Here is a 15,426-nt window from a genome sequence, read left to right on the forward strand (position 1 = left end):
TTTCCTATACAACCAGTGTCAGCGCCTCGACTGGGCCACAACAAACCAAAAAGAGCCTCGTACATCAAGTGGGTGTCAAGCAGAGACATTACAAACACAAGTGCAGGCTGCTCCGAGCACATCGCCCTTTCAAAGGCACACTGATTAGATTTGAAAACCCAACAGTTAGACTTTTAACTCCCAATTAAGCCCCATTTGTACTGAGCAAAGCTTAACTGAGATGTTTGACTTAACAGTGACTACTGAATGGCTGCACAATAATGTTTGCCTAATTAAAGCAGCCACTTAACCACAGGAGCTCGGAAGAGGGGGAAAAAGCACACGACTGCTTCTAATAAGGCACATTCAGTGGTCTGAAAAGCCCGAGCTTTGTGGAACATCCGCCATATTGTCACTCTCAGCCCAGTGTGCATTAGCTCATGCAGCCTTTACGTGTCTAAATTGCTCCTTTGAGAGATTCAATTTTCTGAATTGGAGACACCTGTCCAAAGCTGCGAGAACAAGAGACAGACAATGGACACATTGTGCCAATGCTGCTTCCGACCACTTCTGTGCCCAGGGCCAGATACCCACTACCCACGACCCCAACCCCACCACCCAAGCATAATGCTCATTTGGCATTATGCTTCAGTTTAAATGCCAACTACCCAGGGCCATAGCTACCGTTGAGGACACTGAGGTCACGTCTGTTGTATTTTATCTGGAAATCTTGGGGATTTACCAACCTGAGGGGGGTCTGACCTTTTGTTAGGAAACAAAACTTCCAGAAAAAAGTCTATAAACAAAATATGATGAAATCAGATTGAAAGCATTTTATATTGCATTAAGGTGGCCTCGTTCTTTTCTGCACATGACCATGTTCTCTTCCACAGTAACGTCCACTGATATCACCTTCCTGAGGAAAAACTGGATTTTAATCATAAATTCATGACAAGCAGCCTATGTCCATCCAGCCTATCCCACCCCACACTTGACATGGGCCCCCTGGAAATTATTATACATTCTGATCTCATCTGAGAAAATCAAGCAATTTTATAGAAAATACATTTTAAAATCAAGTCAAATAAAATACAATCAGTAACACAGATGTGTACCAGAGCTGTGAGAGGGACAGGAGGGCAGAGATGTGTTTGAGGGCATTTCCCTGAGTATGGTTCAAAATAAATTGGGATGTGAATTTTTTTAAGTTCGACCTTTCTCACTAATCATAGTGACACAATACCACACAATTACACAAAAATACCAACTAGCATTTGTATCAAAACGTGAAGCTGACACCATTTTCGTGGTTACTTGCATGCAATGTCCACATCACAGAGAGAGCAGAGCAGTGCTATGGGCCACATGAGGGTGAGGGTGCGGCCCTGACAACATATCAGTGCACCAGATGCATTGACATTTTGCACAGACTTCTGCTGGACAATGCAAAGCCTGCAGGACGAGCATGTGTGTGCAATATTGAAATGTCATATGAGGAAACGGTGAGTTATTAAGAGAATAGTGCTGTTTCAGTGAGAGCACAACAGCAGATGCCTTTTGTCTGCAAAGCGACATCTGTAATGGATTGTTTCATACGCGGTGACCTTCAAGCCTACTTAGAAAAGAGAAGGGAAGAGATGAAGAAGAGTACGTCTCATTTCTCTTTCCTTGCCCCTCATCCTTGGTAAATGCACAAGATGGGCTGGGAGATTTTCTTCTCTCCCTTTTTCATGGGAAGGTGATGGCAACAAATCACCCCTGCCATCCTACACCAATCAACCAGAACATTACTAAAGATCACCCACAGTTCCCTGCTCTGAATACTTATGTGGAGGACTGCTGCCTTCTGGGTAAAGTTCAGCAGGCCCACGATGTACTCCATCAGGCTGTCATTTAAGTTGCAGCTGAACCTAGAAGCCTTTTTCATGGGCACTCAGCAGAACATCATGTACAGAGAGCAGAGATTGGTGAAAAGCATTTCACAGAGTGCACACTACATCATTTACCCCCTGTATCATGGCTTCATGAGTCCAGTGTGGGTAAATCCAACCCCTATGCTTTAATCATCATGTAAGTCTGTAGATATTTGTATGATTTGGTGATTAATTGATTGATTGAATATGCTTCTGCAACAGTGACAGCTGTGGCCAAAGTTCATCCATCTCTGCGTCCCACTCTGGTGAACGCATCATAGTAACTCCTCAAGGGATTTCTTCAAATTTGGCCCGGAAAATTCACTTGGACCTGAGGGTAAATGGATTAGATTTTGGAGGACAAAAAGTAAAAGGTCAAGCTTGTGATGACCTCAAATGGTCACATCCATATGCTAATTATGACACAATGTCAGACAGATGTCTAATAGGATTAAATGTGATGACATTTTATGTCCAAAAGGTTAAAGGTCAACTTCACTGTGACATCATAAGTGCACAAGAACACTTTCCTGGTCATTATTCAACGACACAACTCTGAATATTCTCCAAGTGAAGACAGCATGTGTCTGACCGGGACCTTTTTCAGTTTAAATACAGTCGCCAGGTTTTTTTATGGCCCTCCCATAAAATGATTTGGAACACAAAGTCATCTCACAATGTAAGCAGTTTAGAATTGATGGCTGATGGCAACGCTGAGAACCAGAAAAGCAAAAAGATTGAATCCAAACAGGAGTGAGATTTGAAAGAGCTCGATTTTCATGTGTTGTCCTGCTGGTTTTACCCCAGGCTGTGACTTGCCCTCACACTTCCTGGAGCGATGTAAATATTGAATTTTGTTTTGATCTGAGAGTAGGTTTTAAGTTTTATTTTGATAGAAAACATGGTTTTTATGTGTTCTGATGCTGCATGAAATGTTCCCCATCTTCACCTAAAGCAACTGTTTTCCATCAATCATTCACCATAGCAGGAAGTGAGACACATTTGCCCTTTTCCCAATAAAAAGTTGAATTGGTAAATGGGATGCTGCAGGCTTACTTGTTCTGGCTGGAATGACCAGTTGTTTGGAGTAGCTAATTTAAGCTTATGTCACCAAACCAACAAGTGAGTTTTATCATATGGATTTCACATTTTAGTACCTGTGGTATCCAGTTTTAGTCACGTCATCTGATGATGTCTTTGAAGCAGCTCACTAAGGAGAACTTTGGAAAATGAAGACGCTCATGTGCCTTTACTGTGCCTGTAATTGTGCTGTGTTGCCATAGTGGCTGCTGTTGGACAAATGTTATACCTACTGTTAACATTTTAACCCTGGCAATTGTTTGTTTGTTGCTACAGTCCGGTTCTCTCCAGAATATAGTTATAATGCAGAAGAACAACAACAAAAACAATGTATTAAATTCCAATGTGGTAACATTTTTATATTATTTCATTAGTCATAGCAAAACATGTTTACTGCTGCACTGAAGCCATTGATCAAAAAGCCTTGCATGAAAAGGCTTATAAAGACCTGCAATTCCATTATGTTGGACAATATATTGGGGAAGGAAAAACATGCAGGCAGCAGATGGTTACACCCACTTGGACCTGATGTGGGACTTATATGACTTTCACTTCACAAGACGAAAAGTCCCTCACTGATATCACAGTATGGTCAAAAGGGAAAAAAAAGGCTGGACATAGTTGGTGATGGAGGTGGGGACAAGAGAACAGCTCTCACTGTCTTGTGTACCAGCAGAGGTGTCAGCTTTGTTTCATTGTGTTTAGCGCCCTGGCAGCGTGACCTTGTCGCACTGAACAGTGGCTATTAATTAGCCAAGCATGTATGTGTGTGTGTGTGTGTGTGTGTGTGTGTGTGTGTGTGTGTGTGTGTGTGTGTGTGTGTGTGTGTGTGTGTGTGTTGGTTTGTGTGTGTGTGTGTGTGTGCGTGTGTGTGTTTGTGTGTGTTGGTTTGTGTGTGTGTGTGTGTGTGTGTGCTTGGAGGAAGGAGGTGGATGAAGAGGAAGGGAGGAAGGTGCTTTGGAGGCGAGCCGTGTCTGCTGGGACATTTTCGACAACATTAAAGAGCTCTTCAGGCTGTATGTTGTGGCCACGCTTCCTCTGTCTCCCCTAACCTCCACACACAGCTCTGCCTCCCAGTGTTTCTGCTCCACAGATGATGACATGCCTTGTTGGGCTTCATAGATCCTCTCTGTGTCTGTGTGTGTCTGTGGGTGTGTGTGCTACTGTCTTTCTCTGCCCTTGGCCGGTGCTCCAGAAAACATGAAGTCATGCTGGGCGGACTCCATGAGCAAGTGATTTCTCTCCGCTTTGCTCTGATCAACGTCCAGCCAGCCAAAAAAAGCTGCCATCTCCCCCCAGCCCCCTCCTCCTCCTCCTCTGACCCTCTACCCTCCATTCTTCTCCTCACCACATCCTCTCCTTCACTCCCTCCCTATAGCCACTGATTCTCAAACCCCCTGCTTCTTTCTTCTTCCTTTCTCTCTGCTTTAAAATCCAAACCCTGTCTTCCTAACCTCAACCTTTCTCTGAGGCTTAACCCAATCCTCTTTGTTCCTTCCCTTTATTTTAGTTTGCAAGCACCAAGGCATAATGATAGACATGTTACTCTGAGGTTGCCTCATCCCATCCAATATTTTAGACCAGAACACAAAATTATATTTCATTATCCACACAAGAGGATTTCTACGAGATACAATTGTTGACCCTGTGTCCTTGCCTCTGTATTTTGTGCTTTGGAAGAACTATCCAGATAATTAAATCTGATTACAAAAATAATTCACTGAACACATCCACAGCACCCACAGAATGAACCCTTTTTTTAAAAAATGTTACAATAAACTGGACATTTACATACTGTAAATAAAAGAGAGAATAGAAAAATCTCCCATACAAGTCAGACAGGTTTCAAGCAGAATGTATTCATATTTATTTTTTCATTTATTTAGTTTACAGGAAACATAATTGTAATATGTATTTTTTTTATTAATGTCCTGGTTACAGTGAAACTATAGTTTGCTGTGGCCATCTTAGTTAAAACAATGGAAGTATGTTATTGTATTTGTTCTTTAGTGTATTTACTTTTTACTCCATTACAATATTTTACAGCTCTAGTTACTAGTTACACATTAAGTGTGTAGTATAGTTAAAATCAACTGAACCAGCTACAACATTAACATAGTGCAGTGTTGCCTGTGTTAATGCTGTGGAGCTGTTTCAGAATTATTCCTCGTCATTAGTGAGTTCTCCTTAAAAACAAACCTACAATATTCTGTCGTGTTTATATTGCTCTGCATGCTAGACATTATGTCCAGCACAATTAATATGCTGTCTATGGTGCAGAGTGAAGTTAACTCTGCATTCAACATAATGGCATAATTAGTATTATCATCTTCCAATCATTTCCAGGCTTATAACATTGTGATCATTCCACTCAGTGTGTCATTGTTTTACAAAAGTATATTGTCCAACTGATAACTCCAAGTAAGTCAAAATCCTCTCGGGAGTTTTATCTTATTCCAGACCATATCCCTCACGCCAACTCTCACCCCTTCATCCTCCACACCCTCACACATGCATCCCCCACCCGTCAGTTTTCAGTGCCAGGGTATCTGGTCAGCTACCAGCAGGCTGCAGGGTGACCATTAACCCCAGCCTGCCTCTCTGCAGTGTGCTGTAGCACAACAGCTGCTGCGACAAAGCAGCACAACTCATCCAGAGAGGAGCTCCCCACCAGAGCTGGAGTGAAGGCTAGCTTTGCATCACTGTGTGTGTGTGTGTGTGTGTGTGTGTGTGTGTGTGTGTGTGTGTGTGTGTGTGTGCGTGTGTGTGTGTGTGCGCGTGTGTGTGTGGTCTTGGTGGATGTCCTTCACCACTAAGAGCATTGGAGGGAGATGTAAAGAATGCTAATGAATTGAAACACCAGAGTGAGGACTAACTTGGCCAGCTCTGGCACACATGCACTGTATGGGTTTGTGTTTATGTCCATGTGTGAGTGTGTGCATACGAACACCCTGATGTTCGTTCTCTCTGAAGTCAAGCGAGGAGAGAGCAAGTGAGAAGTGGGCGAGCCAAGGTTAAGTACAGGAGCACTGTGATGGGCTGTGCATTTTAATTAAGGCTTGAGCAAACACTCTGCAATTCCCCTAAATGGCCTCCTGTGATGGATGACAGGAACCAGTGTTGTCTATTTTTCTTCTCAAGAGGAACTTTTGTGCAAGCGGCAGTATGTTTGGACACAAAAAGCCGGGCCAGCTAAAGTCCCAGCTCCTTTAAGTTTATTGACTTCTGGCACAGCACACCAACATAGTGTTAGAGAGAAAATAAGTTACCTTAGTACACATCTCCAGTGCATGTGGTAAGCTCTCTCTCTCTCTCTCTCTCTCTGTGTGTTTGCACAGCATGTCAATAACAGGAATCTATCCACCCGAACCAATGTGCACCTGCACAGGCAAGACTTCAGATTTCAGCGGTATCTCTGTAAACCCACTGCAGCAGTCGATCCATCTTCTCAAGCTTTTCCCACACTGTTCAAAGAGACAGAGCGTTTCCAAAGTTCCTCATATAGACCTTCCAAATGTTACAAATCTATCACATCAGTCAGGCTGAACTTCTGATGTGCATGTGCAACTATAAAAAAATGACATTGTAGAATGGAAAACTTCAGTCAGGTGGTGTCTGAAACCACTTAACTCTCAGGCACTGTTTCCTGCGGTTTCCTCTAAATAGTTGATTGACCTGTAGTGAGCTGGAAATAGATTTAAATTCACACAAAGACATTCACAAATACACATGATTTAGTTCTGACAAGTACTGGAACATTCACACATTATTCCAACTTGGTTTCCCCCTGTAAGCACCAGCCATATACTCCCCACTCTACATAGCCCAAATTTGCTTCAAGGCTTTGTTTTGTGTGACATACGACTAGCAGCTCATTAACAAGTTAAAACACACCCAAGCAGTTTCTTTTGACTCATCTAAATTAGAGCCAACATTGGATTGTGTTTCCATGTGACTCCTGGCTCTGGTGGCTTCATTGAATACTTCCGCTCACTGAGCAAAATAAGTCCTCCAATCTGTACCACCTTATAGGTTGTTTGTCCCCGTCGTCTACCTATGACATGCATGTACCTCTGTTGTCACGGTGACAATAAAAATGATCAGTTAACAGCAGTTCTTCCATAGAAGGTTTCCATACTTTGCACTTGGATCTTCAAAATTAACAATATAAACATAATGATCACTTTTCTTTTCATTGAATGAATTTCTTTCAATTTACCCACTCAAATTAGTGACAGTGTTCAGTATTCAACGCAATAGCTCATTATCTCTGGTGCATTGACGTGTAAGCAACATTTTAATGTTGTAGCTGGTTAGGTAGAGCTACATTATATTCAATACACCGCTCGAATGATGTGTTTGTAAAATCTGAACATGTACGTAATTAGAAAATGTATTAAAGTAAAAAGTGCAATATGTCTCTGTGAAATGTATTAGACAGAAGAAGCACTTTTGTTGTAAAAGATCATTGATTTATTTTTTCCCCACTGAGCAGATGGCTTGAGGGGGGGGAAAAAATATGTCACATCTTTCTTTCTCTCTGCCTTTATAAGGGCATTTTCCTCTAAAGTGGGTACACTTAAACACTATAGTGCCATAAACCGCTGGGCAACAGCTGAGTCTGACCAGGCTCTCCTTGACAACACGTGGGACTTGTAGTGGGAGCAATAACCTCACAACCTGCACACTGCACTGGGAAGCTGCACACCTCAACAAGCCTCTGTGGTGATGTTAGAGGAAGAACAATTTAATATGTCTGATGAAGGAAAAGGAAACATGGGCACTGAGTGTGTGTGTGTGTGTGCGGATGCTATGGCTGGATTAGAAACCTCAATATATTTATATGATTCACTGTACGATTTTCATTGGGGTGGAGTATTAAAAGGGTTGGCTACTGAAAGTTGTTGTGGAAATGGTTTTTATTTATATAGAGCTTTTCTAGTCTTGATGACCACTCAATGCACTTTGCATTAGACCCATATTCATACAGTACATCTATTGTTCATCCAACTTTTTGCCCAAGGCAGCTTCAGAAGTCTGGGGATCAAACTACCGACCTTCTGGTTGGAAAACAATCACTCTACCACTCAGCCACTGCCACCTTGAAATGTTTCTCGTTCGGTGGTTTTTAATCTTCTAATAAATGTGATTTATTTGAAAACTTTGTATAAAACTTCAACTTGTATTCATTTTCTTCTATTTCTTCTAAAATGTCCTCAAATGTTGAGGATGCACCATGATTCAGTCATTGTGTCCAGTAAAATACAAATAGCAATGTATTATTTCAAAATAGTATAATTCTTACATCAGGACTGAATATTGCGTATTGCATTAATAGACTGGCACTCAACCCTTTGTTTACCTTGAGTGTGTACCATTCAAAACAAACTGCTGCAAACCTCGATCAGCCTCTGTATGGCATTTTAGCAAGAGAAGAGTTCCTACATTTTTGTTGTGTATTTTCTCTCTCACTGCTCAGTGGTGATGCATATGAGCTCTGACTGACAGGGGGGGGTTCAGTGTGAGAGGGTAGAGAGGCAGAGGCAGTGGAGGAAAAAAACAGAAGAATGGATGGAAAACAATGAAAGAAAAACAAAGTTTTCCAGAGAGTCTTTGTAAGACTTGCAGGGTCTTGCAGTTCGCAGAAGAAAAAAAAGCTAAATCTAAAAAGCTAAATGTTGTTGATGAGGTCGGTCACGTGTATACCTGTCTGTGTTTGATGACAGTGACAACAAAATGGTTGTTGTTTGCACATTTTCATTCTGATGAAAATGAGGACACCACTAAGCTTTTTGTGAAAGTAGGAAAATATGCTTGTCATATCGGCAAGGTGTTTCTTAAAACAATATGAGCCGCAAACATGTGTGATATTTAAGAGTAAAAATCTGAATGTTATCATGATGACGTCAATCCCTGAGCAGCTGACAATGCTGACTGGCAACGGTAAACACGTTAGCCATCCTTGTGTTGTTGACAGATATTAAAACTGAGAGTGAAAATCTCCAGTTCCATTTTCTCACCCAGACTCAACTAGGCTTTGGAGTTTGTTATTTCTCATCGCAAAGTATTACCATCGCCTTGCCAACAGATCCCTTTGACACGATAATCTGAACAATATCCAGGAGAGAGTGATGTGCCATTATTTTCAGACCTTGTAATGTGTGCATGTTGAAGATTAGAGAAAGGAACATCTGTGAAATTGTCACGTGAACAATGCAACCCCATTTCATAATCAGTTGGGATTTTAAAACTGTAGCTGTCCTTATCATCTGACAACAGAGACCTTGTCGTCACCATGCTGGAACCTCCCTGTCATAACACACTGCAGGAGTTATGTTGCCCTCGTAGTGGCAGCTCTGCCCTCCTCTGGTTCCCCTGTTTTTGTAGTGAGCTCAGAAATTTGAGACTGCAACAGTGTGAACATTCTGAACATCAAACCTTGAGGACTCTCCCCCCATTCTTCTTCTCTTTATTTTGCCAGACCTTGTTCAGCCTCTGTGCAGAATACCAGCTAAATGCCCATATGTTAATATTCACACTCATGTTGTACTTGAAGCAGTGTGGAGAACGTTGTATTTGTGGTGTAAATTTTCCTCTTGACACCGTCACAGCTTCCTTCCTGCCCTCCCCCACCCCCTATTTCATTATACCCCCCCAGCCCAATAGTAGGCCTCTGTTCATCTCCTCTCCTCATCTGCTGACTGGTTGCCATGCGGCACCCTGTCGATCAGTGACCCGGTAACTGTTGCTAAGGGAGAAATGTAATTTTTTATCGTTTATGCTTAATTCCCTTCCTATTTATACACTCTCTTCACTCCATATTCCCCTTCTTCAGGCATCTCCTTCAGCCTCCTTAAGTCCATCGCTCTGCTCTTAGCCCCATCTTATCCTCCTCTTCTCATCTGTCATTCCTCTCCTTCCTCATCTCCTTCAGTGTCCTTCACCTCTAGTTTCAATCTGCCCACCACCTCTTTTCGCTGTCACTGACTTAAACATTGTTGTTCTTGTGGTAGGATCCCATAGGAGAGCTCCCCCCTCCCTGAGATAGATTCTGTCCACTCGCCTTAATGGGGCGTCGGCTCAAGATAAATAAAGCCTGCTAAATAGCTGGACACGTCCGAATGGCCACGACCAAGATTTGATTGCGATGGAAGGGTGGAGAGGGGGTTAGGGGTTCCCTGGGGTTCTGAGAAGAATAAAAATAGAATGAAGGTATAGGGAAGAACAAATGGATACATTGCAATGTGAATAAATAAATTAAATAGATAAATGAAAGAAAAGAATCAACATAACATCCTTTTTGGGGGGGGGGGGTTTGAGTCCACAAAACACTTCTGGAGTTTCAGGGTTAAACAGTGTAGCACATTAGTGACCTATCTTCAGACGTTATAAAACAGCCAAAAAAACACAACATGCCCCCATACTCCTCGTGTGGTGTCATCCAAGTGTCTCTAAGCCCGGAGATTCATATTCGACTCTAAACGAGGTCATTTACACCGTGTTTTAAGCTTAAAAGTCCAACAGAAGTGGCTAAGCTAGCGGACGTTAGCATTTCCGACAGTCCCTGAATCCCCCCCGTTGGAAGATATTAGAGGACATTTAGTATTAACATTTTTTTACGTCTGAAGGACTCACCATTGACTTCAATTGATTCTGCTTCAACTAAGTTTACCCCTGAAACTCCAAAAGGGTTTTGTGGAATCAAACACTTCACCCACCCCTCCATCTGCATAGGGGTTAGTAGATAATGAGGGATTTTTCATTTTTGGATGAACTATTCCTTTAAGGATTGAACTCCATAAGCAGGACACAGAGCAAAGGTGCATGGTTTGAGTTCCAATAGGTCAGACTTTCCATCTCCTCCAGTTTCCAGTTTAGAAAATGTGCTGACAAAGAGGAAGGCTGGTGTCCAAACAAGAACATGTGGCATTGGAGGCTGGCTGAGAGTGACAGGCATGGCACGGCAGATAGATGATCCTGAGCACAAAAACAAAGGTTAACGTTCAGGCAGAGAGGCAGGACACAAATCTTCAGAACACAACAAAGGTAGACAGGAGGTACAAAGCTTTTTTCTTTTACCACAAAGGTAAACAAGGATCTGGCAGCGTCTTCGTGTATGAACCGGTCCTTACACAGGGGAAAGCTCAGGTATGGAGGAGGATCAGACAGAGAACATGATTAGCTAGCAGCACACACAGCCAGGATCAGGAACCAAATAAGGACACGCAAATACAACAGGAAACCAGGAATCGGAACCAAAACCGCAAAGTGATGAGTCCATAATCCTAGCCATCATATAAACTGTAAATACCTACCAGCGACCAGGGAACTAGACTTTTTATAACGTTATAGCAGAGATAGTGAGATTTGATACACAAACTACTTGGTTGGGTTTAGGAAACGATTTTTGGCTGAAAAAATAACTTCCTAAAGGTTAGAATACCTCATAATTAATAATAATTACAGGTCGTCTGAAATAAGTCATGCACAGACTTATGGAGGACAGTATTCTATATGAGGTGTGCATCAAATATCAGCTAAGTGCACTGTATGTTGACATTTTTACTACATGGGAGATACTTCACACACGTGAACGTGCACTTAAGTGCCCAAGATCACCAGTGTAGGGACTGAGACAGACCCAAAGCATCTAGATAAGAAACAATCAACCTTTACTTTGTTAGATACGGTATTTCTGTAAAAATGTCAATAACATGAAAAAAAGATTAATGATTGAAAGAGACTGCTTCACCATTTCAAAGAGGTTCTTGGATAAAACTCTTAGGTTTAGGACTCTATAAGAGACAACACTTGCTCATGTGGTAATGGCACTGTTTATGCTGCTGCAGAGCAATTCCAGAAAGCCTTTGCCGACGTGACATGAGTGAAGGACAACACACTTAGAGGCTTTAGAGAGGTCAGGTTAGGGGGTGGCGGGGTGGAGATGTGTGTGTGTGTGTGTGTGTGTGTGTGTGTGTGTGAGAGAGAGAGTGCATTGGTGGGGCAGGTCACTAAAGGCAAGAGCGAAAGACAAATTGATGCAAAGCCACCAAGTGAAAGACAAGAAAAAAGGGAGGCAGGGACAGAAGAACATCCATTCGGCAAGGATGGAGGGGTTGGGGGGGCAGGGTGGGTCTGTGCATAATTACATTTTCTGTTCTGAGCAGTATTGGGAATCAATAATGTAATTCATAGAAAAGCCATACAACTGGCTCCCATTGGCATTTGTATACATGAGCCATGCTTACATCCCAAAGAATTAAAACAAGAAGAGGGTGGGGGGCTGTGTTCTCTGTCATTGAAACTAAGGTTCACCCTTTGTTCGTCCTGAGCCTTTATATCTTCCCCACATTGCTTTACAAAATGCCAGAAAGTTTGCTTTTTCATCACAATGTGATATCTGTTTTCAGGTCAAGGCTACATCCACAGGTTCCACTCTATTCATAGATGCAACAGAAGACAGAAAATAGAGACTTTAAAAAAAAGACACTTTTAGAAACGATGGCATTTAAATATTTCCTGATTAGATCTTATAAATTAAGACTCGACAGTGGTGAATGCAACATGAATAACGGATTACAAGCATTGCTACTACTAACTGTCATGAAAACTTCCATCAAAAGAAATCTTTTCTCTTTCTTTTCTCCAATTGCAGAGTGCAAAATTTGCCTATTGTTTACACCAGCACACAATGTCTTCATACAAATGCATTTGCAGGTGCGTAAGTGTGGGTAGAGAATATTTCGATGTGGAGTTAAAATGCTTGTCTGGATCTCAGTTTTGTTAAAATACGATATAAGTATCGTGTGGATTCAGCCTGAGACTGCTCGGCCTGGCCCCACTGATGCTCAGATATCAAACACACTCACTCACAAAAACACCTCCTGGTGGTCACATCATCACAGCTGGATATTGTGAGGTCAGATGTGAAATGGCAGTTCCACCTCCTGATGCTGCCTCTGTCTATTTATAGTGGGCTGAGGTGAGACTCCCCGCTGAAATCCAACAGCACATATCCCAGCAAGAGAACACATTTGATCGTGAAAAAACTCGAACACACTTTCCCACCATGTTGACCCATTTAGACAACGTGAATCGAACCTTGAAGCTGGGAGCATACATTAAACCCCTGAGTCTTTAGAGTTGTAACATTATTAAAATCACATAGTCATAGTTTTTTTTAATGGATGAATGACACACTTAACAGTTGCTAACTTTGATGGATAATAGTGTCAACATATTTGTATTCCTTCAAGAGTGGATACCATTCAAATCCAAGTTGGGTCATAATGCCTATTGTTAAAAAAAAATCTTGTCAGGCAGGTTTTCAGCTTAACTTTAATTTTTTATACTACTTTCCAACAATGTTATCGGGTTAAACATTTTTTTTAATTGCCTGCCGCTGTTGGAAGACATGAAAAAGTTCTGGCATGTTGGTGATTATTTAAACGGGTTTATATATATATATGAGATATTAGCATTTTCAGAGGTCTAGTTTACATATACCCATTATTCTAGCAGCAGTTTAATCATTCAATGTGTCACAGTACGTACCAGAGTCAGAGTGTACAGAAGCAGTTACAAGGTGATGTACTGTACTAGCACAACAACAACATGATGCAACTTTACAGAATATAAATACATTATTGTACAGGTGAAATTGTTCAGTACTTAAAAAAACTGCTTTTGGCTTTGACGGCTGCAGTGTGATCAGGCTACTCTGCCAAATGGACTGAGTTTCATTCTAAATGTTAGACTCCCAGTCTCCTATCACAAGAACACACTGAATTTCATACTGTAACTATTATATTGCCAATGTCATCAACAGCCACATACTTAGTGTACAATGCACACAATGAACTGTGAGAATATAAACTTGTTGAACTTGTTTGATTCCTCATGCCAAATACTCAAAATATTCAAAATGTTCAAAACAATTTAAATAACGAAAAATAAAGAAATGTTCCTCTTTGATTTTGTATGTATTCTGGCTTAAGACATACCGCCAGTGGAAAGTTAAAGGTAGCCTTCAACAAGTCTAAAAAGACACTTCACTGTTTTTCTTTCAGGATGATTTTTGTCCTGTGGAAGATCCTTTAAAGGCCAAATAGCAGAGCAAGTGGAGTCATTAAGAGAGTAGCTGTCAGAAATACTGTCCTCCACCATAGAGAAGCCAAGTGTTCCATCTCTGCCTTTTCTTCAGTGGAGATCAAGAAGGTCTCTCAACCAGAGAGTTAGAGTTTCACACATGAATCCAGCAGAGGGATTCTTGATTTTCCATTCGAACATTCTACTCCCCAATGAAATGCACGAGAAATGCTGCTCTGCTGTGATATGCCTGACTGTGGGAGGGGATTTCACGTTCTCACAAATTGTGAACCTTAAGACATTAACAAGCATCTGACATCTAGATGTTTGATATTGATGATTGTTTTTGTGGGTGCAACCTTGAGTGTTGACATAAGCACCTTTTTTTATTTTGGAACACTTTTGTACACAATAGAGTTCAGAAGGAAACATCTGGTTCCAGCTTTTATTGCATCTTCTTTGTTGATTTCTTTTACCCATGTGACAGCATTACCTCTCGAAGAACCACATCCCCTCAGGGCAGGATTGAGCTCAAACGTAACAGCTCTTGATTATTTGCAGGTCTGAGAAGCTGCACTACTAGACTACAAAATACCCCAAAAGGAAAAAACCTCAAGGATAGAAAGATAGACTAGTAGTAGAATTGTCAAAATGGACAAAGGGAAATTTTACATATTAAGGATTATGTCAACATGGTATAAATTGATTTGAATGATGGGCATTAAAAGAGGGCATTGTCAGAGCATGGCCAGATTATCCCTGTGGGGCCCCATGGCACACATGTTCTATTGGGCCCCTATTGACCATTTATTTCTACCCTCCACCCTCTGAGAAACGTGCATGCATCCTTTAAACATATCCGCAGCTCTCACAACAGACTGTGCATGCCAACTTCATTTTACTCCCCCGGAGACCCAGAAATTACCCGGCACTCCTGTGCACAAATCATATAAACTGGCCCCAGGTTTTCTAATTAACAAAGGTTTAGAGACAGGCCCGCTATTAGAAGCAGCCAAATAATAGCTTAAATGCTCAACTAACCTTTGTTGGTATAAGTGGTGCCGAATCTCCTGAGTAGTTTGGATTTAATCAAATTACAAAAAAACAACAAACATGCAGTGAACCTGGAGCATTTTGGGCATCTAGAAGTCTGGGGTCTTATGCCTTGTTGGTATTGAATACTGTGAACACTGTGTATGTTCACATCAATGCATATGAAACAACTGTATCATGTGTATTGATCATTACACTGTGAATGTTCACATCAATGCATATGAAACAACTGTATCATGTGTATTGATCATTACACTGTGAATGTTCACATCAATGCATATGAAACAACTGTATCATGTGTATTGATCATTAC

At 41.5% G+C, this 15,426-nt stretch overlaps 1 protein-coding gene across 2 annotated transcripts in view; it reads left to right on the forward strand.

Moving 5' to 3' along the window:
* The window catches only part of LOC117762247 (receptor-type tyrosine-protein phosphatase gamma-like), a 372,407-nt gene that overhangs the window by 68,002 nt on the left and 288,979 nt on the right, over positions 1-15,426 (forward strand). The window lies entirely within an intron of this gene.

Source organism: Hippoglossus hippoglossus, chromosome 5 (assembly GCF_009819705.1).
Source record: "Hippoglossus hippoglossus isolate fHipHip1 chromosome 5, fHipHip1.pri, whole genome shotgun sequence".
Classification (NCBI taxonomy): Eukaryota; Metazoa; Chordata; class Actinopteri; order Pleuronectiformes; family Pleuronectidae; genus Hippoglossus; species Hippoglossus hippoglossus.